This window comes from Oryctolagus cuniculus, chromosome 9, assembly GCF_964237555.1.
Source record: "Oryctolagus cuniculus chromosome 9, mOryCun1.1, whole genome shotgun sequence".
NCBI classification, from domain to species: domain Eukaryota; kingdom Metazoa; phylum Chordata; class Mammalia; order Lagomorpha; family Leporidae; genus Oryctolagus; species Oryctolagus cuniculus.
This window is the reverse complement of record NC_091440.1, coordinates 86,722,896-86,748,052: the sequence shown is the minus strand read 5'-3', so window position 1 is coordinate 86,748,052 and position 25,157 is coordinate 86,722,896. Positions and strand designations below refer to the sequence as shown.

The window sequence follows — 25,157 nt, the reverse complement described above, 5'->3', positions numbered from 1 at the left end:
TCTGTAGCACAGCTAGTCAGACAGGGGCCAACAAACTGTTAAAAGTAGCTAGAAATGTCACCTGGAGATAACTGGAACGAGACAGAAGTATTTTGATAACTGCATGCTATGTGTGCATGTCTGGAAAACTGTGCATATTTACAAGGCTGAATACGTGCCCAGGCAAGACCAGAGGGAGCCCTAGCTCCCAGGTATCTGGTTAAGCATGAGGCTTTGCACGCGCGCGCACACACACACACACACACACACAGAAAGGAGATACAGGGGGAGCCCATGAAAAGCAAAGCCAGGGCAGCCTTATAAATGTCTGTTTCCCAAGCTCCACCCAGATCCCTCACTGAATGATGGAATTCTCACTGTCTGAAGGGGTTAAAGCATAAACTCTGATAAGCCATTGAGGACCCACCAAGTTGCACTGACACAGCGAGACCCCTAGGGATCTAGGACTAAAAATAAAAATAAGAAGTTAATAAAAGTGACAAGAGACAGTAGTGGCTGCACACTGCAGGGAGATAAACTCCTCGAATGAAGCCTAGGCAAGTTCCTAAACAAACAAATAAAAACCCCATGACAGCAACAACCCCAATGTGAAAGTGGAAGATGAAACTATTTGGTACAATATATCCTCTGAGGGACTGGTTAAGCATCCCCCTGCAGTGCCAGTATACCATATGCTCACCAATTCATGTCCCAGCTGCTCTATTTCCTATCCAGCTCCCTGCTTATGGCCTGGGAAAGCAGTGGGGTATGCCCCAAGTGTTTGGGCCCCTGCACCCACATGGGAGAACCAGAAGAAGCTCCAGGCTTCAGATCAGCTCAGCTCTGGCCATTGAGGCCATTTGGGGAGTGAACCAGCAGGTGGAAGACTTCTCTCTCTCTGTCTCTTCCTCTCTCTGTCTGTAACTCTGCCTCTCAATAAATAAATCATACACACACACACACACACACACACACGTGTGTAGTCTGAAATATCTGGCTTTTAAATGGCAGTTCACAAGGTATGCAAATAAACAGGAAACTGAGGCTCCTACTTGTGGGCGGTGGGGAGAAGCTGTCAATAGGAACCACCTCTGAGGCAGCTGGTGTGCTGAACATAAGATTTCAATACAGTTGTTAAGTATTTTTTTTAAAGAAAGGAAACCAGGAAAGGAGTTAAAGAAAAGTATGATGACAATAATTCATCAGAGACAGAATATCAATACAGAGCTGGGACTTACAAAGAAAGCAACAAGTGGGAAATCTGGAGTTGAAAAGCAAAATAACTAAACAAGGAAGTTTTGGGACTCAGTCGGAGGCGGTGAAGAAGCAATTGGTGAGCGTGATGATGGATCCACAGGAGTGATTCAACCAGGAAAGCAAAAAGAACGATGAAATAAGAAAAATGAACAGCGCCTCAGAGACCTGAAGTTCCATAGAGCGTAACAGCATTTGCATAGAGTCCCAGAAGGAGAGAAGAGAAAGGGGGAAAGTGTTTTTGAAGAAATGCTGGCTAGCACATTCCTAAATCTGCTGAAAACCGTTAATCTAACCACCCAAGAAGCTTATTATTCTAACACATAAGTTCCACCCAGGGTTAAGCTGGGTAGTAAGTTTTTTTTTTTTTTTTTTTTTTTACAGGCAGAGTGGACAGTGAGAGAGAGAGACAGAGAGAAAGGTCTTCCTTTTGCTGTTGGTTCACCCTCCAATGGCCGCCGCGGCCGGCGCACCACGCTGATCCAAAGGCAGGAGCCAGGATCCAGGTGCTTTTCCTGGTCTCCCATGGGGTGCAGGGCCCAAGCACCTGGGCCATCCTCCACTGCACTCCCGGGCCATAGCAGAGAGCTGGCCTGGAAGAGGGGCAACCGGGACAGAATCCGGTGCCCTGACCGGGACTAGAACCCGGTGTGCCGGCGTCGCAAGGCGGAGGATTAGCCTATTGAGCCGCGGTGCCGGCCCGGGTAGTAAGTTTTAATTTAACTTTCTTTTTTATGTTTTTCCTGGTGTTAGTAATATTGGTTTTTCCACCCATTTGCCTAGAATAATCTATGTACTTATTAACTCAACTGTAAATTCCCCACCTCTTGTTTTAAATCTCAAGTGTTTACAAATTTCACTTCTTGAAAAGCTCTCCGCCAGCATCTTCTGCCCTGCAGCAGGCGGAAGTGAGCGCTCAGTGGGGCGGGGGCATAGCTGTCATTCTGAATTCTCTCTCTTTCCATCATTTGCCTGAAGAGTTCCTTTTCCTTTGTCTTATATTGTTCTGTTCCCATTCTTCTTGTGTGTTCCGTTCCTGTATCCCATTGTGTTCCTCTTACTTGCTTTACTGCCTTGTTTTGGTGAAGCACTTTCTCCTATAGTTGTCAAAAGGAAAAAAAAAGGGGGGGGGTTGATAAGAAGTTAAAATGTTGGAACACTTAATACTTAGAAATGCCTTTATTCTACCTGCTCCCCACCCCCCTGTTTGAGAGTCTCACTGGGGTTAGGAATCTAAATGGGAAAGATTTTTCCATCGAAGCCTGAAGCCCTTGTGGCTAGAAGTTCAAAGCCATTCTGGTTCCTTAGCCTTTCTATGGGACCTATGGGGCTTCGCCTTTCTCTTAGTGTTCTGAAGGTTGGCACTGATGTTCCTTGTAATGGGTGTATGCCTTTCTTGTGCAACAATAGTTGCTGTGTCCATGTAATGTATGATCTCATCTTTCAGTTTATGAGGTCCTCTCCTCCCTCTCATTGTTCTCTGTCCTCATGGAATACCCGTTGCTTGGCTATTGGCACTCCTCAACTGAGACGCTAGTCTTCCAGTATTTGGATTCTATTGTCCATCCTCTTCACTTCTTGCTCTATTATCTGAGAAGCTTCCTCCAGTTTATCTTCCTGTCCTATCTGGCTTTTATCTATATTCAAGTATCTATTTTTAATTGCTAAGAAGTTTGCTGTTGCTACTGTTCTCCAGGTGGTCTGCTTTTTTGATAGAATTGTGGGCTTACTTTTAATTTGCAGCATTTTTGTATTCGTGTTCCCTAACGACTAATTGAATTCAGCACATTCTCATGGGCCGTTTCTCCTCTTCGCTGAGCTGTCTCTTTAAATAGTTCATTAAAGAAATTCATTCCCTTATTATAGTGATTTGAAGGCTTTTATATATGTCTATTATCCACCTTGGGTCTATTTCAGTACACAGTGAAAAGTATGAATTTAAGTTCATGTTTTACACTGTTTACTGAAAAGAACATATTTTCTCCATTGAATTGCCTTTGCATCTTCTTCAAAACTCAATTGTTCATATGTACATAAATCTAATTCCAACTCTCTATCCTATTTTGCTTGTCTGCCTTAATGCAGTTAGTATACAGTGTATCGTTATTAGTCTCAAAATCAAGTATCATTAGCCCATCAACCCATTCTTTTTTTTTTCAAAGTTGCTTCGCCTAGTTCAGATCTTTTGAATTTCTACATAAATTTTAGAGTCACATTATCAATTTCTACAAAGAATTGAGGAATTTTAACTGGGATTAAACTGAGCCATTGGAGTAACTTGGGGCACATTCACATTTTAACTATATTGAGTCTTCTGACAATGTGAGGTGTGTCTCTCCATTTATTTAGGTATTGAACATCTTTTGTCAGATTTATTAGTAAGTATTAATATATTTTATATTACTATAAAAGGTATATTTTTCCCTTTGGAGATTTTTTTAGAGATTTATTTATTTATTTATTTGAAAGTCAGAGTAACACAGAGAAAGGAGAAGCACAGAGAGAGAGAGAGAGAGAGAGAAAGAAAGGTCTGCCATCCACTGGTTCACTCCCCAACTGACTGCAACAGCCAAAGCTGTGCCGATCCGAAGCCAGGAGCCAGGAGCTTCCTCTGGGTTTTCCACATGGGTGCAAGGACCCAAGGACTTGGACCATCTTCTACTGTTTTCCCAGGCCATAGCAGAGAGCTGGATCGGAAGTGGAGCAGCCAAGATTCAAACCGGTGCCCATATGGGACGCTGGCACTGCAGGGGGTGGCTTTACCTGCTACACCACAGCACTGGCCCCCGGAAGATTTGTTTTTATTTGGAAGGCAGAGTTACAGAGAGAGGGAGCTTCCATTTGCTGGTTCACTCCCCCAGTGGCTTCAATGGCTAGGGTTTGGGCCAGCCCAAAATCAGGAGACAGGAGCTTCTTCGAGGTCTCCCATGTGGCTGGTAGGGGTCCAAGTAGTTGGGCCATTTTCCACTACTTTCCCAGGCACTTTAGTGGGGAGTTGAAAAATGCATTCTCATCTATTTACTTAGAAGTATCTGAGTTTCTAAATATTTGGGAATTCTCCCCGTTTCTTTCTCTTATTGCTTGCTAGTTTAATCTCCATTGTAGTCAGAGAAAATACTCTGATTTGAATCCTTTAAATTTATTGAGGGGCCTAATGCTATGACATAGTGGGTAAAGCTACAGTCTATGATGCCAGCATCCCATATGGGGTGCTCCACTTCCAATCCAGCTCCCTGCTAATGCTCCTGGGAAAGCAGCAGAAGATGGCCCAAGTCCTTGGGCCCCTACATCCATGTGGGAGACCCAAAAGAAGCTCCTGGCTCCTGGCTTTGGCCTGGCCCAGCCCCGGCTGTTGCGGTCATTTGGGGAGTGAACCAGAGGATGGAAAATCTCTCTCTATTTCTCCCTCTCTCTCTCTAACTCTTCCTTTCAAATAAATTAAATAAATCTTTTTTAAAAATTACTTTTTTATTCTTGCTTAATACCTAAGAATATGATCTATCTGGGTCAGTGTTCTGTACATGTTTTAACAGAATATTTATTTCTGCTGTTGTTTTGTGCAATATTCTGTGCCAACTAGACCAAATTCAAGTGCTGTTCAAGTCCTGCCTTTCTGTCTCCTTGTTCTATCCACTACTGAAAGTGAAGTAACAAAATTTCTATAACTGTGGGTTTTTCCAATTCATTGTAACTTCATAAGTTTTGTTCCATTTATTTTCAAAGCTCATTATTAACTTCTCACATTTTTAAGCTTGATATGTTCTCCCAATGAATCCACCTCTACATGATTGCATAATTACCCTCTCTATCCTGGTTCTACAATATTCTTTGTTCTGAAATATACTTTGATGTTAATATAACAATTCTATCATTTTTATTGGTATTAACATGGCATATCTTGTCTATATTTTTACCTTTAACCTAGTTATATGTTTATATCTGAAATGGGCTCCTTATTGGTAGCATATAATGGCAACTTACTTTTTTTTATCTAATCCAACAGTCCCTGCTATTATTTGGAGTATTATGCCACTTACATTTAACGAGTAATGCTGTGGTTGTTTTTTTTTTTAAGATTTATTTTATTTATTTGAAAGACAGAGTTACAGAGAAAGGTAAAGGTAGAGGTAGAGAGAGAGATATCTTTCATCCACAGGTTCACTCCCCAAATGGAGCTCCAAATTGGAGCTGAGCCAATCAGAAGCCGGGAGCCAGGAGCTTCTTTTGTGTCTCCCACATGGGTGCAGGGGCCCAAGGACTTGGGCCATCCTCCGATGCTTTCCCAGGTTAGTAGGGAGCTGGATCGGAAGTGGAGTAGCCGGGACTCAAACGAGCACCCATATGGGATGCCAGCACTGCAGGTTGGCTTTGAACCTATTAATTTTTTATTTGTTTCCAATTTCTTCCATCTGTTCTTTTTTTTTTAAAGATTTATTTATTTATTTGAAAGTCAAGTTACACAGAGAAAGGGGGAGACAGAGAGAGAGAGAGGTCTTCCATCCACTGGTTCATTCCCCAACTGGCCGCAATGGCTGAAGCTGCGCTGATCCAAAGCAAGAGCCAGGAGCTTCTTCCAGGTCTCCCACGTGGGTGCAGGGGCCCAAGGACTTGCGCCATCTTCTACTGCTTTCCCAGACCATAGCAGAGAGCTGGATGGGGAGTGGAGCAGCTGGGACTTGAACCAGTACCCATATTGGATGCAGACACCAAAGGTGGCTTAACCCACTACACCACAGCGCCAGCCCCTTCCATCTGTTCTTTGTTGTCTTTTCCTTTTTATTTTTTGTTTCTTACATATTAATTGAATATTTTAATGACTTCATTTCATCTCTTATTGTCTTATTAACTATCTCTTTTTTGGTAGTTGCTTTAGTAATTATAGTGAATATTTTTAAATTACCACTTACATAGTCTACTTTCAAACCTTGTTATACTAATTCACATACAGTACAAGAAAATGAAAATATCTGACTTCCATTTCTCCTTTCCTGGCCCTTGTGCAATTGTTGCCACACATTTTATTTCTACATGTGTTATTGTGTAATTTGCTGAGTATCTTAATATTCTGTTTAAAACAGTAGAATATCTTAAAGATATTTAAATAAGAAGAAATGCTCTTTATAATTATTTACATAGTTACCTTTTCTGATGTTTTCCATTACATTAGGTAGATTCTTTTTTCATTTTTATTGCCTTTTTAAGAATTCTATTGGAGGCCGGCGCCATGGCTCACTTGGCTAATTCTCCGCCTGTGGCGCTGGCACACCAGGTTCTAGTCCCAGTTGGGGCACCTGATTCTGTCCCGGTTGCTCCTCTTCCAGTCCCGCTCTCTGCTGTGGCCCAGGAGGGCAGTGGAGGATGGTTCCAGTCTTTGGGCCCTGCACCCGCATGGGAGGCCAGGAGGAAGCACCTGGCTCCTGGCTTCAGATCGGCACAGTGCACCGGCCACAGCGCGCTGGCCTAGCAGCATTTGGGGGGGTGAACCAATGGAAAAAGGAAGATCTTTCTCTCTGTCTCTGTCTCTCTCTCACTGTCTAACTCTGCCTGTCCAAAAAAAAAAGAAAGAAAGAAAGAAAAAGAAAAAGAATTCTCTTGGAAAGGCAGAGACAGAGACAGAGCGACAGAGAGAGACATCTTACATCTGCTGGCTCACTCCCCAGATGCCTGAAAGAGCCAGGTTAGAGCAGGTTGAAGCTAGGAGGCCAGAAAGCAATCTGAGTCTTCCACAAGCATGACAGAAACCCAAGTACTCGAGCCATCACCTGCTGCCTCGCAGGGTGTGCACCTGCAGGAAACAGAAGCAGAGCCAGGGCACCAACCAGGCACTCTGGTACAGAATGTGGACATGTCAAGCAGCATGCTAGCCACTGTGGCAAATGCCCACCCTGGTAGACACATATATCGATCAAGTATCGTTTTCCTTCTGTGTGAAGAACTTTCTTTCCAATTGGATAAGGGAATACTATACTGTTTTTTTTTTAAGTTGAGTAAATCAATAAGCACATTCATAGAATGATTTCTAAAATTTGACGTAGATACACACACACAAATAGTCTATATCCAAGAAACATATGCTCAAATTTAACTAGATATGTAAGAGTGAAACAAATGCTGGTTGGATGATTCTGTTAATTTCCTATTGCTGCTGTAACACATCATCAGAAACTTACTGATACAAAACAATACCTGTTAGTTCAGTGGTCCAAAATCAGTCTCAGTGGGCTGCAGTCAAGGTTCCTTCTGGACGCTCTGGGGGAGAGTCCACTTCCCCGCTTTTTTCCATTTCTAGAGAGGCCTGCATTCCTTGGCTCCTTCTCTCATTACTCCAACCTCCTGCTTCCTTGGTCACTTCTGCTTCTGACACACCTGCCTTTCTCTTCCTTGCGATGACATTGGACCTACCTGAGTAAACGGAACAACCTCCCTGTCTCAACATCCTTCATATAATCACATCTCCACCAGCCCCATACTGTGCAAGGTGACCTACACCCAGGGTTTAGAAGGCGGACACCTTTGTGGGAGACGTAAAATACGCAGCCCATTGCAATCCATGGGTCCACTTTCTCATGGCGGCCAAAGCCAGGAGGAGAAACTCCATCTGGGTCTCCAACATGGGTGGCAGGGACCCAAATACCTGGGTATTATCCACTGCCTCCAGGTGCATTAGCAGAAAGCTGGATCAGAAACATGAAGTGATCGGGACTTGAACCAGCACTCCAATATTGAAAGCCGGCCTCCCAAGGGGTGGTTAACCTGCAGCATCGAGCCAACCCCTGTACTCCCCACTTGACAGCTGTGTGTGAGAGCTCAGGTGGCCCAGGTGGCCGAGCTCTGCATGCCCACCAATCAGACTATTGCTCTCTTTATTGCTATTGAACATCCATGGATCATAGCCCATGTCAATCACCACCCAGGTGTCTCAGGAGCATCATCTCATTTCACAGAAAGGGATTGAGAGCCCACCCACTCCAGGTACTGGCATTCAACCCTCACAATAAACCAGGGAGATGGAAGTAACAGTCCTCCCTCAGTTATCCCCCGGGCACACACATCCCACGATTCCCGGAGACAGCAGACAGGTCTGAACCCTGCACCTGCCATCCTTTTTCCTATATACATTTGCCTAAGATAATATTCAACTTATTAAATCAGACACAGTAAGAGATTTTAACCACAATAATTTATAACAAAATAGAGCAAGAATAACAACATGCCGTAATAAAATCGCCAGTGACGATCCTCGCGAACTTTGGGGTCATTATTAAGCACAGAAGGGCTACAGGAGCACAGCGCTGAGAAACCACAACCGTCAATGTGATACCTAAGAGCACCACTTAGAAAGAAATGAAAGGCCTCCCTGTGTGCACAGCACAGAGGCCCTGGATGAAGAACCGATTCCCGTCCTAGGCGGGGAGACTTTTAATCACACTACTCCAAACGGCTGCGATTTGAAACATATGGATTGTTAGTTTCTGGAATTTTCCACTTACTATATTCAGGTTGCAGTTGATCACATGTAACTGACGCTACAGAAACCGAAGCTGTGGGTGTGGGTGAATCCTGTGCTCCCATTTCATTGATGATGAAACCGAGGAGGCTGGGAGAGGTTAGCTGAGCTGCACCGTGTCCCACAGCCAGTAGGTGGCAGGGTTGCGATTCAGTGTCTGTCTCTCCAAGACCCTGCTGGTGACCACTGACCCTCTCACAGCGTCATTGACCCAGTGCTGAGAAAAAATGTGACACGAGGCTGTCCATGGACTGGGAAAGAGTCCACAGTCTTTTCCTGCTTCTTATTTCTTTGTTTGAAAGGCAGAGTTGCAGAGAGAGGTGGAGAGACAGAGAAAGGGAACTCCTGTCTGCTGGTTCAGTCCCCAAATGGCCACAATGACCAAGGCTGCACCAGGCTGCAGCCAGGAGCCAGGAACTCCATCTGGTTCTGTCATGGGGGTGCAGGGTCCCAGGCACCTGTGCCATCCTCTGCTGCTTTCCTCGGTGCGTTATCAGGGAGCAGGATCAGAAGTGGGGCAGCTAGGATTCGAAAATGTGCCCACACGGATGCCAGCATTGCAGGTGGTGGCTTAACTCGCTGGGCCACAAGGCTGGTCCCCACGGGCTTTTCCTAAGAGCGAGCGGCTCCATTTGCCAGAGGGGAGACTACAAGTCCGTGAGGAAGGATCCCATGGCCGATCCCAGCCTCACTGGGATCTGGCAAACAGTTTCCCAGAAAGCACGAGATTAGCACAGGTTGTTCCCCACATTTGCTGACTCACCTGCTTCTCCAACCACCTCCCTTCTCATGTGGAAACAAAGAGTTTTCACCTGCTAGAATAGGTCGCTGGGGAAGGGGAGGGGCGGGGTGGGGAGGAGTGGGCAGGGGAGGAGAGCTTCAAGCTTGCAACTTAAAGTTCCCCCTGTTGAGGGGTTAGTGGAAGCTGAGGCTGTGTCAGAGGACCTGGCAGTGAAAGCTTTCAGGGTTGCACTTTTTTTAAGATTAATTTGTTTACTTGAAGGCAGAGATACAGAGAGGGAGAGACGGAGAGAAAGGTCTTCCATCCTCTGGTTCACTCCCCAGATGGCTGCAATGACCAAAGCTGGGCCAATCTGAAGCCAGGAGCCAGCAGCCTTTTCTGGGTCTCCCACATGGGTGCAGAGGACCAAACACTTGGGCCATCTTCCACTGCTTTCCCAGGCCATAGCAGAGAGCTGGATCGGAAGTGGAGCAGCTGGAACTCGAACCAGCGCTCATATGCGATACCGGCACCACAGGCAGATGCTTTAGCCGGCTACACTGCAGCGCCGGCCCCTCAGCGTTGCATTTCAAGCACCCAGGATAAGTTTCCAGCTGCCGTGGTGGCACCTCCATGAAGGGGAAGCAGCCATATCTGCATTCTTCATTCGGGAGTCTTACCAAGTCCTTTCATTGTTTCCCATGGGGCTAGAACCGGCCCAAAGCGCTCCCAGGGCCTCAGGGAGGGGCAGCCCCTGGTAGGAGATTTGGAGCAAGAGAGACCTGTGTTCGAATCCCAGATTAGCTATTTCCTAGCACTGTGGCTGAGAGCGAGCAGACTCAGTGATCTCATCCCACACCGTGGGGACCCCGCTGCCTCACACTGCCGGGTGTGGGCTGCGTGGTTGAGCTGATGTGGGCAACACGGCCTACACAGCATGGCAGCCAGGCCCCTTTCCCACTCCTGGAGGATCCAGACACTGGGCTGACTTGGGCCACACCACCTGAGGAGGGGCTGTCCCCTGGGTAACGAAGGGAGCCCCGCAGGAGCTCACAGCTTGGCAGGCTCTCTGATGAACAGTCCTGAGTACACACGGCATGAATTGGAGAGCTCTCCTTGCATATCAAATGTTTATGACTATGCTTTTCCACTCAGGAAAAACAGGCTCCCCTCTCCCCATCAGAGCCCCCAGTGGGCAGCGCCAGGAACTCCTTCCAGTAATCTTTTCCTCCTGCAAAGCAGGGGACACTGGAACAAACAGCAGACTCCACCCGATGCTGAGCGTCCCTCTGACTGCTCAGGGCCTGAGCTTGCCTAACATGCAATGTCCACAGCTTCTTCCACTTCTGCCTATCCCAGAAGCAGCCACTGGGTTTCACAGTGAGCTGTAAAGTGACCATTGAGCAAACCCAGTCCCCATCGCCTCCCCCTCCCCCCCCACCAGGGCAGGCACAGCAGGCCTGTCCCATTCATCAAGGCTCAGACCTTCAAACCGGAGCTCCATCCATCACTGCCTCCTGCCATGCAAGAGTCCAAAACCTGGGCTCTGGGCCTGGCATTTCCTGGAGCGGCAGGGATGGCAGTCAGCAGGTGCCTTTGTCCAGGGCCTTTGCAGGAAATGTGCCTCGTTCTAACATTTCATTCCCAAAGAGAAGTCTAGACAAGGGGAGGAAAAACTCCAAGGCTCTATTGATTGTGCCTAATGGAGGGAGGTTAATTTGTGGTCTTTGCCTTTAGCTATTGCTAAAGAAAATAGAGATGGTTCGTTTTCATATTTGTGATGGATGGCAAAAGGAAATTTGGGCTCCTTTTTTTAAAGGTTTTATTTTTTTACTTGAGAGGCAGAGTTATACACAGAGAGAGAGAGAGACAGAGAGAAAGGTCTTCCATCCGCTGGTTCACTGACCAAATGGCCACAATGTCCGGAGCTGAACCGATCCAAAGCCAGGAGCCAGGAGCTTCTTCTGTGTCTCCCATACAGGTGCATGGGCCCACTTGGGCCACTTGGGCCATCTTCCTCTGCTTTCCCAGGCACATTGACAGAGAGCTGGATGGTAGGTGGAGGAGCTAGGACTCGGACCAGCACCCACATGGGATGCTGGCACCACAGATGGAGGCTTAGCCTACTGCACCACAGTGCTGGTCCGTCCTTTTTTTTTTTTTTTTAAGAATATGAGTATTGGGTCTTAGGAAATAAATGACCTATTGGGATGCGGGAGACTAATGAGTGTTCACTTAGGTATTTAGTTCACAATCAGAAACATCAGCCTGAAAACATCTATAGGGAAAGATAAGATGATCTCGAGGTGAGAACAAGGACTCTCCTGCAAGAGCCTTGAGAGGGAGATGATGGATGAAAAATGGTAAAGTGTGCTTCAGCAAACGTTCTCTCTGAATGCAGCCTCACCAGTCTGAGGTTTATTCCTTAGGCACGCAGTTGATTAAAGTGAACCCTGGTCAACGAAATTGAGTGAAAGATCTGCCACAGACTCCTGGTGTTTGATGAGTTGATCACTGCTATTGGACTGAGAAGAAAGCATCATGGTGTGCAAGAACCCAGAGTTGCTGATGCTTTGGGAGAACACAGAAAGAGGAACAGAGTTGAGCATGGCGGGAGGAGGCAATCTGTGGGGAGAAGAGGATTTCGGTGGAAGCTGGCTGTGGGGATCCCCAAAGTCTTTAAGAGTTCCTGGGATGGCATGATTCGGGGAGCTATTCCAACCAATTATCAGAAGCCAGGGTGAGCCTACATGCTGCGGGCTTTCAGCACCCTCGGGTGACAAGTGTTGGGTCATCTTTGTTTCAAACCCATCACCCTGATCACAGCTCTCTTTCCAGGGATGTTGCCTCATTCTCTTCTGTTGCTGTCAGTACCACCGGTTGGCTGACCTGACCCCATCCCCAATTCCCTTTCCCCACTCCTTTCCAGCAGAGGAATCTGAACGCAGAGGTTCCCAGGAGGTTCTGGTTCCCGACGAAAAGCCAAAGACCCACCCTTTGCTCCCTCTGCATTTCCCTGCCTGGAGTATTCCATGATTTGGAGAGCAACAACCTTGTGTTCACTGGGAGGTACAAGCATGAAAAAAGAAAAAAAACGCAACCAATGAAGGATGCTGGAAAGGAAAGCAAAGCAAAGCTTGGGTCCCCTGAGAGTATTATTGCATAGTTGCATCAATATTTTATTTAAGGTTTAAAAAAGACATCCGAAGTGTTCAAACCATTGTTAGAAATTTTGGCATTTGCAGCTGGGTAGATGTTCCAGGGCTGCAAATTTACTGTCTAAAGCACTGGATGAGTGTCTGCTACAGTCTAGATATGAGTTTTGGTGTTCTCTAAAGACCCATGGGTTAAAGGCATGGCCACCGGGTGGTGCTATGTGGGAGAAGGCAGAGACTGGATCTAATTATGGTATTTAGAATATGAGCCTTGTTCTGGTCTAAGTGACCTAAGGGTCAATAGGGGTGTGACCTAAAGGTCACTAGGTGTGAGCATTGGTTATATAAGCCTGGGACAAGCCCAGTTGCTCTCTCTCTGCTTCCTGGCTCACCACATGATCTTCTGTACATATCCCACCAGCCACCACCTTCATCAGACACTGGGCCAATGGGCTGCTCAGTCTTGGACTAGGAACTTCCAAAACTGCAAGACAAAATAATGCTTCTTCCTTTGTGAATAGCTTCTCTCAAGTACTTGTTATAGTGACCAAAAGCTGACTGATGCAGGACCTCTTGTCAACTTCCTTTTACTCTTGCAGACTCTTTAGGAAGACTACCTTGCTCAAAATCATCAAAAGAGTGGGCTTGATAGGGACCATGAGTTACAGGGACTTTTAACAATGTCCCCTAGTTTGACTTTAAGATTCATGAAACTATTTATGGTACTTGAGTCTCCAGGAATGGCACTGATGGCATCAATTATAATTTCCCTCTATGGAGCACCCAGTGCCAGATTTCTATCGCCTTGGAGAATCTGGAGACTGCTAGAAACACACCCTGATGTGAATAAGCTTGAAAGTGCTAAGAAGTCAGGGATTGGAGCTGATGGCCCCCAAGGGGAGCAAAAACCCAGCAAACAGCATGAATTTTGATTCAAGAATGGTGCCCTACCCCCAACATGGTATTTATGTCAGAGAAAATAATTAGCATAGTCATTTGTGTTGTTTTGAAAAAGTGGGGGCTTTTGGGTGAGGGCTATCACCAAAACACTAAATGCTGATTTTTACCGTAGTCCATCATAATCATCTAGGGACAAATACCAAGTATTTGTCTACACTTACCATTATCAGGCACTTCACATAGTGACTCAACAAATCCAGGTCCTTCTGAAGTCTACTTATTTTTCAAAACTTATCTTCAAGGACGTTGCATCCATTGTAGTCATCTTAGTGGGAACCGTAACAGTTTTTAAATTATCACTAGCACATGGACAGCCTGTGTTGTTCTACTGATCTGCACTTAAGTTTGGCTGGTATCTGCTGGGTCTGCTGATAAAACAAGTGTCCCAGTCAGCTGCTGGATCCTCGGGAAGCCTGGTGGGCTAGGTGAGCCCCAGCTGTGGCTGTTTCTGCTCTAAATGGTCTTTCAGCCTCCAAGGGACTTGTTGGGACTAGGCTTCTTCTCGCGGTGGAGGAAGGGTTCCTACAGGACATAGAGGCACTCATGGCTGAGAGCCAGCACAACATCACTTCTACTGAATTCTACTGATGAAAGCAAGTCACAAGACCACCCAGCTGCGAAAAGGATGAGGAACGAGATGCCACCTCCTGATGGGCGGACCACAGTAGCGTAAGAGCAAGAAACGGCTCACTGAGGTCATGAACCCTTTCCAACAGCTTTCCATGACTCCGTCACCACCAACCACTTTCGATTAGGCATTCTCCTCTGTGTTCCTATATACTGGGTAGGGATTTCTAATCTTGTTCGATTATAATCATTTTGTTTTAGAACCTCTTAATTACTTGATTCCACAGATACTTCTCAACTTACCAACAGGATTACATCCTGAGAAACTCATCACAAGAAGAAAACATCTTAAGTGGAAAATGCATTTAATATGCTTACCACTATAGCCTAGCCTGCTATAAATGTGCTCGGAGTACTCAACATCAGCCTACAGTTGGGGAAAGTCATCTAGCACAAAGCCCGTGCTGAATAGCTCACGTAATTTATAGAGTATGATACAGAAAGTAAAAAACAGTGTGGTTGTATGGTATGATTTTGTACCATTCTAAAGTCAAAAAAAATGTTACATCAAATGATCGCAAGTCGGGGACTGTCTGTAGTTGTTCTGTTGCTAAGTTCGCTATTTTAAAATAATACCACCTTGTCTATTTTCCATTTACAGTAACAACAAAAACCAGATAAAGCTGCAATATCTGGTGGTGTTGTCAAAGTTTTATGGAGACCAACATCCTCATGCCCTAATGATAGGAATGCAAAGTGGAATAAGCAATGTCACAGGCAACATGCAGTCAGAAGCTTTGAAATATGTACCGGCTTTGACCTAGCAACCCCAGTGCTAGGAGTTATCTTAACAAGACAAATAACCATGTGGACAAGATATTGCTAGAACAATTCTTTTGATGCATTTTATTTTTATAACATTACACAACAAAAAAACATATCAATAAAGAAAAGTTACATTATGCTTTTTCTATGCAACTAAATTATCTTTGGGTATTTAAAATGTTATTTCCATGGTTCTATATTAATGAGGAAAGGTGTTCTATTGAAAGGAAAAACAAATCAAATCCCAATAAATCTGTGCTATGTAGCCCATTTTCACATTTAAAACTGATTTACGGGGGGCCGGCACTGTGGAGTAGTGGTAAAGCCTCCGCCTGCAGTGCCAGCATCCCATATGGGTGCTGGTTCAAGTCCCTGCTGCTCCACTTCTGATCCAGCTCTCTGCTATGGCCTGGGAAAGCAGTAGAAGATGGTCCAAGCCCTTGGGCCCCTGCACCCACTTGGGAAGACCCAGAGGAAGCTCCTGGCTCCTGGCTTCAGATTGGCGCAGCTCCAGCCATTGTGGCCAATTGGGGAGTAAACCAGTGAACGGAAGACCTCTCTCTCTGCCTCTCCTCTCCCATGTAAATCTTACTTTCAAATAAATATTTTTTTTGACAGGCAGAGTGGACAGTGAGAGAGAGAGAGAGAGACAGAGAGAAAGGTCTTCCTTTGCCTTTGGTTCACCCTCCAATGGCCGCCGCAGCCGGCGCGCTGCGGCCAGAGCACCGTGCTGATCCGATGGCAGGAGCCAGGTGCTTCCTCCTGGTCTCCCATGCGGTGCAGGGCCCAAGCACTTGGGCCATCCTCCACTGCATTCCCGGGCCACAGCAGAGAGCTGGCCTGGAAGAGGGGCAACCGGGACAGAATCCGGCACCCTGACCGGGACTAGAACCCGGTGTGCCGGCGCCGCTAGGTGGAGGATTAGCCTAGTGAGCCGCGGCGCCTGCTATAAATAAATATTTTTAAAAACTAATTTACACAGAGAAAAATGAAATAGCAGAAATCAAGCTATTATATATGCAAATGATAGATTTAAGAATGCTTTGTTTGGGCCAATACTGTGGCATAGTGGGTAAAGCCATCACCTGCAGTACTGGCATCCCAAATGGACACCAGTTTGAGTTCCGGCTGATCCATTTCCTATCCAGCTCCCTGCTAATGTGCCTGGAAAAGTAGCAGAAGATGGCCCAAGTCCTTGTGCCCCTGCACCCATGTGGGAGTCCCAGAAGAAGCTACTGGTTCCTGGCTCCTGGCTTCAGAGTGGCCCAACTCAGGCCATCTGGGGAGTGAACCAGTGAACGGAACACCTCTCTCTACCTCTGACTCTCTGTAACTCTGCCTTTCAAATAAATGAATAAATCTCTAACAAAAAAGCTAATGGAAGTGAAATTTGTACTTGATACCAAAATCTTTCAAATATATCCCTAAAAATATTTTTAAAAGGAATTATATGAATATATAGTTTTCATAGAACTATATTTGCTTTGTTTTGGGGCCAGTGTTGTGGTGTAATGGGTAAAGTCACTGTCTAGGATGCTGGCTTCCCCTATGGGCTCCGATTTTAGTCCCAGCTGCTCCATTTCTGATCTAGCTCCCTGATAATGGCCTGGGAAAGCAGCAGAGGATGACCCGAGTGTATGAGCCCCTCCCACCCATGTAGGAGACCTAGATGAAGCTCCTGCCTCCTGGGTTGCCACTATCTGTGGAGTGAACTTAGTGGATGAAAAATCCCTCTCTCTCTCTCTCTCTCTCTCTCTCTCTCTAAATCTGACTGTCAAATGAATAGATCTTTTTTAAAAATGCTTTCTTTTCATTTACATGCCATTTTATTTTGTAACAATGAGCATGTACTACTTTCAATAAGAAAAGGTCACTTTCCTCAGAATCAGTCCTTAAGGTTTTTGAGTCTGACTGAAAAGCCCACAAGAAAGCAGGCATGGAAAGCCAAGACACTGTGGCAAAAAATGTCCTAATGAAGGACCTTGGTGGGTGAGACCCCAGTGGAAAGAAGGGGTTGTTGAAGAAGGAGACACTTTTCTCTGAAGGTAGGAGAGAACTTCTACTTTGCTTATGGCCTTGTCTAAATACTGACAGTTTATGGATTCAAAAGGCTTCCATAGCCTAGGCAGCTCATGTCAAGAGCCTTGAGTGCTCATTGACGCCATACATGAGAGTGTTCATTGTTAAGTTAACAACGGGAGTCACTGTGCACTAACTCTCCATGCAGGACCTTTGTCCTCACACAGTTGTATTATAAGAGTTAACAGTAAAACTTGTTCTCAAAGACTTGTTCATCTTAGCGTATTAAGTAGAGAATATTCTTATGTCTCGTAAGTCTTAGTTATGCCTAAGTGTCCAACTCCATTGCTTGTTTTCTTAGGTGCTTTCTCTAGGACTTACTTTCTTTTAAGGTATTAAATGGAGGATATGCATATGTCTCATAAGTTATATTATGTCTAAGTGTTCACAAAAGAGGTATCATCCTTGGGTGCTTCTTTTAAAAAAATATTTATTTATTTGAAAGACGGAGTTACAGAGAAGCAGAGGCAGAGAGAGAGAAAGGTCTTCCATCTGCTGGTTCACTCCCCAGAGGCTGCAACGGCCAGAGCTGCGTCAATCCGAAGCCAGGAGCCAAGAGCTTTCTCTGGGTTTCCCACGCAAGTGCAGGGGCCCAAGGACTTGGGTCATCTTCTTCTGCTTCCCCAGGCCCTAGCAGAGAGCTGGATCAGAAGTGCAGCAGCCAGGACTTGAATTGGCACCCATGTGGAAGCAGCAGACAGAGGCTTTACCCTCTATGCCACACCATCAGCCTCAGGTGCTTCTTTAAAGTTAATTAAATTAAAAAAAGAAGAAGAAGTGAAATTAACTTCAAGTTGCAATGATTTTGAACAGCCTTTGTCTCAACTGTTGAGGAATAGTTTTTTTTTTTTTCTGAGCAAATTATTGAAGTCTTTACTTAATGTAGAGTTGGTCTCTTGTGTATAAGGTTAACTGAAAAGGAATCTTAGTGGAGAATGGGACTGGGAATGGGAGAGGGAGGAGGAGGAGGGGTGGGAGTGTGGGTGGGAGGGTGGGTATGATGGGAAGAATCACTATATTCTTGAAGTTGTACTTATGAAATGCATAAAGTTTGTATTCCTCAAATAAAAGGTTTCTTTAGGGAAAAAAAGAAAATGTCATTTTATTTGAAAAAATAGTTAGGTACCCCAGTTGCCCCTCTTCCAGGCCAGCTCTCTGCTGTAGCCAGGGAGTGCAGTGGAGGATGGCCCAAGTGCTTGGGCCCTGCACCCCATGAGAGACCAGGAGGAAGCACCTGGCTCCTGCCACCGGATCAGCGCAGTGCGCCGGCCGCAGCGTGCTGGCTGCGGCGGCCATTGGAGGGTGAACCAAAGGCAAAGGAAGACCTTTCTCTCTGTCTCTCTCTCTCTCACTGTCCACTCTGCCTGTCAAAAAAAAAAAATAGCTAGGTGAAAGTAAATTAATAAAAACTTTCAAATAAGGAATATCTTTCCAGGCAGTCCTGTGGAGGGAGGGTAAATGAGTAGAGATGGGGATGAAATGACATTGACCGTGAGTCACAACTGTTGAAGCTGAGTCATAGGAACACAGGAACACATAGGTGCGTAGCCTCTCTCTATTGTGGTGTACGTTAGAGAAAATTCCTACTAGAAAAGTTGGTGTGTGTGGACCTGAAATCCCGGATCCAAGAGACGAATAACTAGAAAAAGCCTGCTCTGCTTCATAAATGCCCACCACCAGCAATAGCAACAGTGGGGTCCACGTGATTCCAAGGGCTCATCCCACACCTACTCCCAGAAAGCCCCTGGCATCCTTGTCACGTGCACACATCGGGCTACTCTCATCTCTACTTCTGAGGAAATGACTACAGGGCTCTCTGGGTACGAGGACAGAGGGGACAGGTGCTAGGCTCACAGGAGCTTCCATGCTTGGTGTCCCAGTACCCTGAGCCCATGTTGGGCATTAAACTAATTTTTTTCTAAATAAATATTTTCATTGCATTCATATAGGTAAGATACCTTTAGATCATTATTACATCAGAATTACTAGTAGTTTGGGTTATAGTATTGAAAATTTAACCATACAACTTATTTATTCTTTTAAAAAATTTAATTGGTTTCTAACAGATTCAGTATTGTTCTTGGATAAAATTCTAAGAACATGATGATGTTTCCCTTCTCCCTCCCTCCATCCCTCTAAATCTCTCCCACCCTCCTTTCTTTTCCCTTTCTGTTTTCTTTAGATTTTGAGATAATACACTTTAAATTTACATTACAGTAAACAGGCTTAATACCTCACTGAATAAGAAGATTAATAAGTAAAAAGCAAACAGACTCTAGTTTAGTGGTAATAGAGACAAACAATAATTGAGTGGAAAAATAACCATTTCACCCACACACAGTAAATTTTAATGTAATCAGAGATCATTAGAACTATAGAAGTATAACATTCTTAACCACTGGTTTGGCAAACATATAAAACAAAATTTCATAAAACTATATTTGCAACAACACTCATATACACAGGAATTTCTTTCTTCCTTTTTAAGAAAATTTTAGCTCCCATATATAAAGGAGAATATGCAGTCTTTCTGTGTCTGGTTTATTTTATTCAACACAATATCCTCCAGTTGCATTCATTGTGCTGCCAATGGTAGAATTTCATTCTTTTTTACAAAAGTTGTTAGAATTAATAAACCAATTCAGTTTCAGGTTACAAAATAAGCATACAAAACAGCTTTTTATATGTTAATGATGAACTCACTGAAAGAAAAATCAAGAAAGAAATCCTATTCACAATAGCCACACACACAAAAATCAAATATTTAGGAATAAATTTAACCAAAGTAAAAAATATCTACAATGAAAATGATCAAACATTGATGAAAGAAATCATCAAGGACACACAAAAATAGATATTCCTTGCTCATGGATTGCAAAAATCAATATCATTAAAATGTCTATATTACCTAAAGCAATCTACAGATTCAATGCAATCTCTATCAAAATACCAGTGACATTCTTTACAGAATTAGCAAAACAATCCTGAAATTCATATGAAATCTCAAAAGACCCAGGATAGTCAAGGTGATCATGAGCAAGGAAAACCCAGCTGAAGCTATCACAATATCCAACTTCAAAGCACAATACAAAACTATAGTAATGAAAACGGCTTGGTACTGGCATAAAAACCGATACATGGATAAATGGAATAGAGAGCCCAGAAATTAATCCATGTACATACAGCCAACTGATTTTTGTCAAAATACTCAGACCACACAGTGGAGTAAGGATAATCTCTTCAACAAGTGGTGCTTGCTAACCTGGATGTGTATGTGAATAAGAATGGAGTTAGATCCATACCTCTCACCATATACAAAAATCAACTCCAGACGGGTCAAAGACGAGTGTAGAGAGTTATACAAAAACTAGAAATAGACTTGCTGTGTGATCCAGCAATCCCACTACTGGGTATATACCCAAAAGACATGAACACAATGTATCGAAGACATACCTGCACCACCATGTTCGTAGCAGCACTGTTCATGACAGCCCAAATTTGGAATCAACTAAGGTGTCCACCTTCGGATGAATGGATAAGGAAAATATTGGACTAATTCTTGACAGCTCCCCATTTCCCACAGGGCTGGGAAGCACCCTGAGTAGTACGACAGAGATGTTTGCACAAACACACCTGAAATTGAGCTTGCTGAGACCCATGGCAGAGTGTGGCCGCTGACAGAAGGATGAAGATGTAGACACTTTAACATAAACATCACGATAAGAAGGGACTCAAGGGGCTGGTGCTGTGGTGTAGTGGGTAAAGCCACTGCTTGCAGTGCCAGCATCCCATATGGGAAGCGGTTCAAGTCCCAGCTGCTCCACTTCCGATCCAGCTCTCTGCTATGGCCTAGGAAGGCAGTGGGAGATGGCCCATAAGTCCATGGACCCCTGCACCCACATGGGATACCCAGAAGAAGCTCCTGGGTCCTGGCTTCAGATTGATTGGTGCAGCTCTGGCTGTTGCAGCCAACTGGGGAGTGAACCAGCGGATGGAAGACCTCTCTCTCTCTCTCTCTCTCTCCCTCTCTCTCATTCTCCCTCTCTGTGACTGCATCTCAAATAAATTCATCTTTAAAAATATAATAAAAATCTAAATAGTTTTGACTTGTTGTGGTTCCCCCTGGGCTCCTTGTGTGACTCAGATCCAGAAGCATCTTTGTGTCATCACACCCTTGCTGCCAAATGGCACCACACACCCAGAGGACAGATGCCTCTCCTCTTGCACAGGTCACCACAAACACTGCTCTAGGGTCTGCCTGAGCAAGCCCAGGAGAATTCCAGATGGAATTCTGGGAGGCTGGGCTTCACGGGCAAGGGGAAGGGGATGGTGCAGTCCATGTTGGACCTTTCAGTGCAACAGAGCAAACCCTGCCTTGTTCCTGGGAAGAAGAGCATGCAGGAGATGGGGGCATGGTGATTGAGCCTCCCTGCCTCTGAGGACCAGGTTAAGTGGTGTTCCATTGCCACATTCAAGTCTCGTGCTTTGGAAAATTCAGACCCAGTGTGTGTCTCATTAAGTCCAAATTTAAGACTGCTATTTGAGAATGCGTGCCCAGTGGGTAATTTTCAACCATTTCAGACCTGCAAGGAAAAGACTTATAGAGTATCCAGTCACTGAAAGTATTTACAGAATCTCAGGCAAACTGGTTTCATACCTTTAAAAAAATAAAAAAAAGTGCCCCCCTGCTCCAAGCCTCCGCCGAATTCCAGCCCATTTCAATCTATGCATTGATGACTAGGACAAATATATTCTCTTCCACGTGGATGTAGTTCAATCTGTAGCCCTTATTTTTAACCTGGCACCATTTCCGAATCAATTTCTATGGAGAGAGAATACCTGGACATTTAAATCCATCAAAAAGGAGTAAATGAGCATTTCAGATACATCTATCAAGAAGAAATGCCCCTTCTGCCCATCATTGTGGGGCTTTGTCAGCGCCTGTCAGATGAATGTCCCCGTAAGTGTTTATTAATCACTCCTGCGCGGGCTGATGGGCCCGCACACGCTGCTGCTCCACGTCCCTGACACGCACCAAGTCTGCTGTGGTTGCTTCTCCCCGGCTCTCTCTTGAGCGCACTTGCTTACTTTGTTCAAGTTAATTTCCACTCATTTCTGGCTTTGATGGGAAGATTCCTTGATCAATTCAATTCATGTGTGTTGTCTGCAATCAAGGCAATATTGTCTGCTAATGCGAGGTACCTTCGGTGCTCTCTCCGCTTTATGCTAACGCGTCTCCTCTGCTGGTCCTGAGCTGGAGAACTGGGGAGAGGCTACCTCGCTGGCCTGCAGGGACAAGCTCCAGTGAGTGGCTGAGCAGCAGCCATTTTTCCCTCCAGGAATTCCCTGGTTGGAGAACAGCGCACTGTTCTTTTTTCTGGGAGTCATCTGGGTTGGAAGAGGCATCAGTAGCAAAAAGAAGGGATTGGGGCGGGGGCGGCATGGTGCTGTGGCACAGTAGGTTAACCCTCAGCCCACATCACTGGCAACTCATGTGGACTCTGATTCTTGTCCTGGCTGCTCCTCTTCCAATCCAGTTCTCTGCTATGGCCTGGGAAAGCAGTAGAAGATGGCCCAAATCCTTGGGCCCCTTCATCCATATGGGAGACCCAGAAGAAGCTCCTGGCTCCTGGCTTCAGATCAGTGCAGCTCTGGCCGTTGGGTCAATTGGGGAGTGAACCAGCAGGTGGAAGACCTTTCTCTCTCTCTCTTTCTTCCCCTGCCTCTCCTTCTCTCTGTGTGTAATTCTGACTTTCAAATAAATGAATAAATCTTAAAAAAAAAAAAAAGGCAATTTAATCTTCATGTTGCTATTGGTAGCACTAAACTCTATTCTTATCCACCAGGCCCTTAAACAAGCACCCCTCTACTCCACCTAGGATACCCTCTGTCCCAATAACATTTCCATTACCAGGGTTGGCACTGTAGCACGTTAGAGCGATGGGATGCCCGCATCCCATACTGGAGTGCCATTTTGAATCCCGGCTACTGCTCTTCCGAGTCATCTCCCTGCTAAAGTGTCTGGGAAGTGGCAGGTGAGGGCTCAAGCACTTGGGCTCTTGCCACCTATATGGGAGACATGGATGAAGTTCCTGGTTTCTGGCTTCAGCCTGGTCCAGCTCTGGCTGTTGTGACCGTGTGGGTAGTGAATCAGCAGTGGTTGTGCATGGTTAGCTGGAAACAGGAATTATCCCTGAGGCTGGGGCCTTCTCCAAGCAGATCCACTGATCCACAGTCATCTGTGGATCCCAACCGTTCCATTTTCTTTCTTACTTTCCAGATCTGCTGCACTGGAGCTATCTCCCTAGTGCCCCAAGATGAGCCAGATCTGCACACTTACAGCTGCTCACGTAGGGATGGCAGGTGCAATGTCCTTCTGAGAATGATCTGGGTTTCTGAGAATAAGAAACACCAACCAAATGGTGAGAACATTACCTTTGGAATCCTATGTGAGCACAAGACAAACTCAGCCTTTCTGTGCCAGCCAACGGTAGGAATACTCCGTTCCCTGCCATGGTTACGGACCTCTCTAAGAAAGCCCAGAGCATCCCCTGCTCTGGTCTCCAGGCAGTGGCCTTCTCTGGAAATCCTCCCCAGCCTGTAGTCCCTTTTTTTCTTCTGAAATGTCATGAGCATGCAGCCATCAGCAGCCACCATGGCCCTGAGGAAAAACAAAAACAAATCAGAACCCCCAGCACTTGGCTGAACAAAATGGGAGCTTGACAATGTTAGCTGAGGATGGGAGCAGGGGCGATAGCCACAGAATCTGCAGAACATTTTAAAACACACTCCCCTTGCTCTGAGCGATGTACCACGGAACTGCAGCCTTAAACAGGCTCTCAGCTCCTTCGTTGGGTGATTTTGAGCCAGAGGCGTCTGGGGAAGTGGGAGGCTGGAGCAGAATGTGCATCCTGGGTTTGATCTGATAGGGGTGGGGGAAAGAGGAGGGTGTGTGGAGAGAGCAAGCAGCCAGGGACGACGGCGGGTGGCGGGTTTTTTGCTTTATGCTGCCACCTGGCTGAGCCCTGAGCCGCGGGCTCCTGCTGGCAGCGAGAGAAAGGCCCAGAAGACTGGGAATGTTCACAGCGGGAGGTCTGAAAATCCAGTTTTGTGGTGGGAATCCCACCTCTCAATCCGAGTCACTGTTCACCCTAAGACCAGACTCAGAGGTGAGGCGTTCATTCACCAAAGGAAAGTCACTGCCGCTGACACGGGTGCTGTCTGTTCCAAACCCCACCTTGCAAGGCTTTCTTCTTTAAATCTACAAACTCCTCTTACGAAGAATCCTTACTGAAGAGTTTCACACTCAACTGCAAGGTCCCTGGATAGGAGTGTCCCGCAGAGATGCCCTACTGCTGTCAAGGTGGAAGAGGTTTGGGGTGAGGAACTCGGGTTGGAGACTCCACGCCTGAGAAGGCCTCACCTGCCTTCCCGCATCTGTCACTCAGGAAAGAAGACACGCCCAGCCCGAAGTCCCTGAGGGCTTCCTGGGGCACGGGCAGTGTGCCCAGGGTTCTACCAATGCATAAGGAAGAAATGGTGGTCCCTGGAGAGGAGGAAGAAGGCAATAAAGCTAGCTCAGACTGTGCCCAGAGAAACTTCCCTGGAAGAGGGGAACATGGTGGTGTTAAGGGTGCGTGCCAGCCGACCCCTTGGCCCGTGAGCACATGATAGGGGTCCCATGATGGACACTCAGAAAACCATGGGGAAAGGGAGTAATTTCACAAGTGAGGCCAGGGAGCTGCATTCTTCAGACAGAAATTTCCAGTTCCTGATGTTAACTGCCTTCAGCTGTGCACATGGATTGGCAAGCCTGGTTGTCTTCAGGTAACACATACCTTGTTTCTACTGACTTCCTCGGAGATGACGAAGTATCTGTTGTTACGATTTTACTACAACTTGAGCATCCCGAGATGCTTCAGGCCAGAAGTGCTTCAGATTCCAGACTTTGGAAAATCTGCATAGGCATAATGAGATATCCTGAGGATGGGGACCCCAGTCTAAGCACGAAACTCAATTATGTTTAAGACTTACACCTCACACCCATAGCCTGAAGGTAGTTTTGTAGAATACTTTTACTGAGCCTACATTTTGAGTATGATCTGTCTCA

At 45.7% G+C, this 25,157-nt stretch overlaps 1 long non-coding RNA gene across 1 annotated transcript; it reads right to left on the bottom strand.

Annotated features, from left to right (window-relative positions):
* Positions 1-1,695: 1,695 nt before the first annotated feature.
* LOC127487700 (uncharacterized) lies at positions 1,696-25,157 on the bottom strand. Its single transcript, XR_007914755.2, has 4 exons — positions 24,886-25,157; positions 23,483-23,708; positions 7,420-7,635; positions 1,696-2,330 (listed from the first exon to the last, which is right to left on the bottom strand). It is a non-coding gene; the product is annotated as an uncharacterized lncRNA (long non-coding RNA).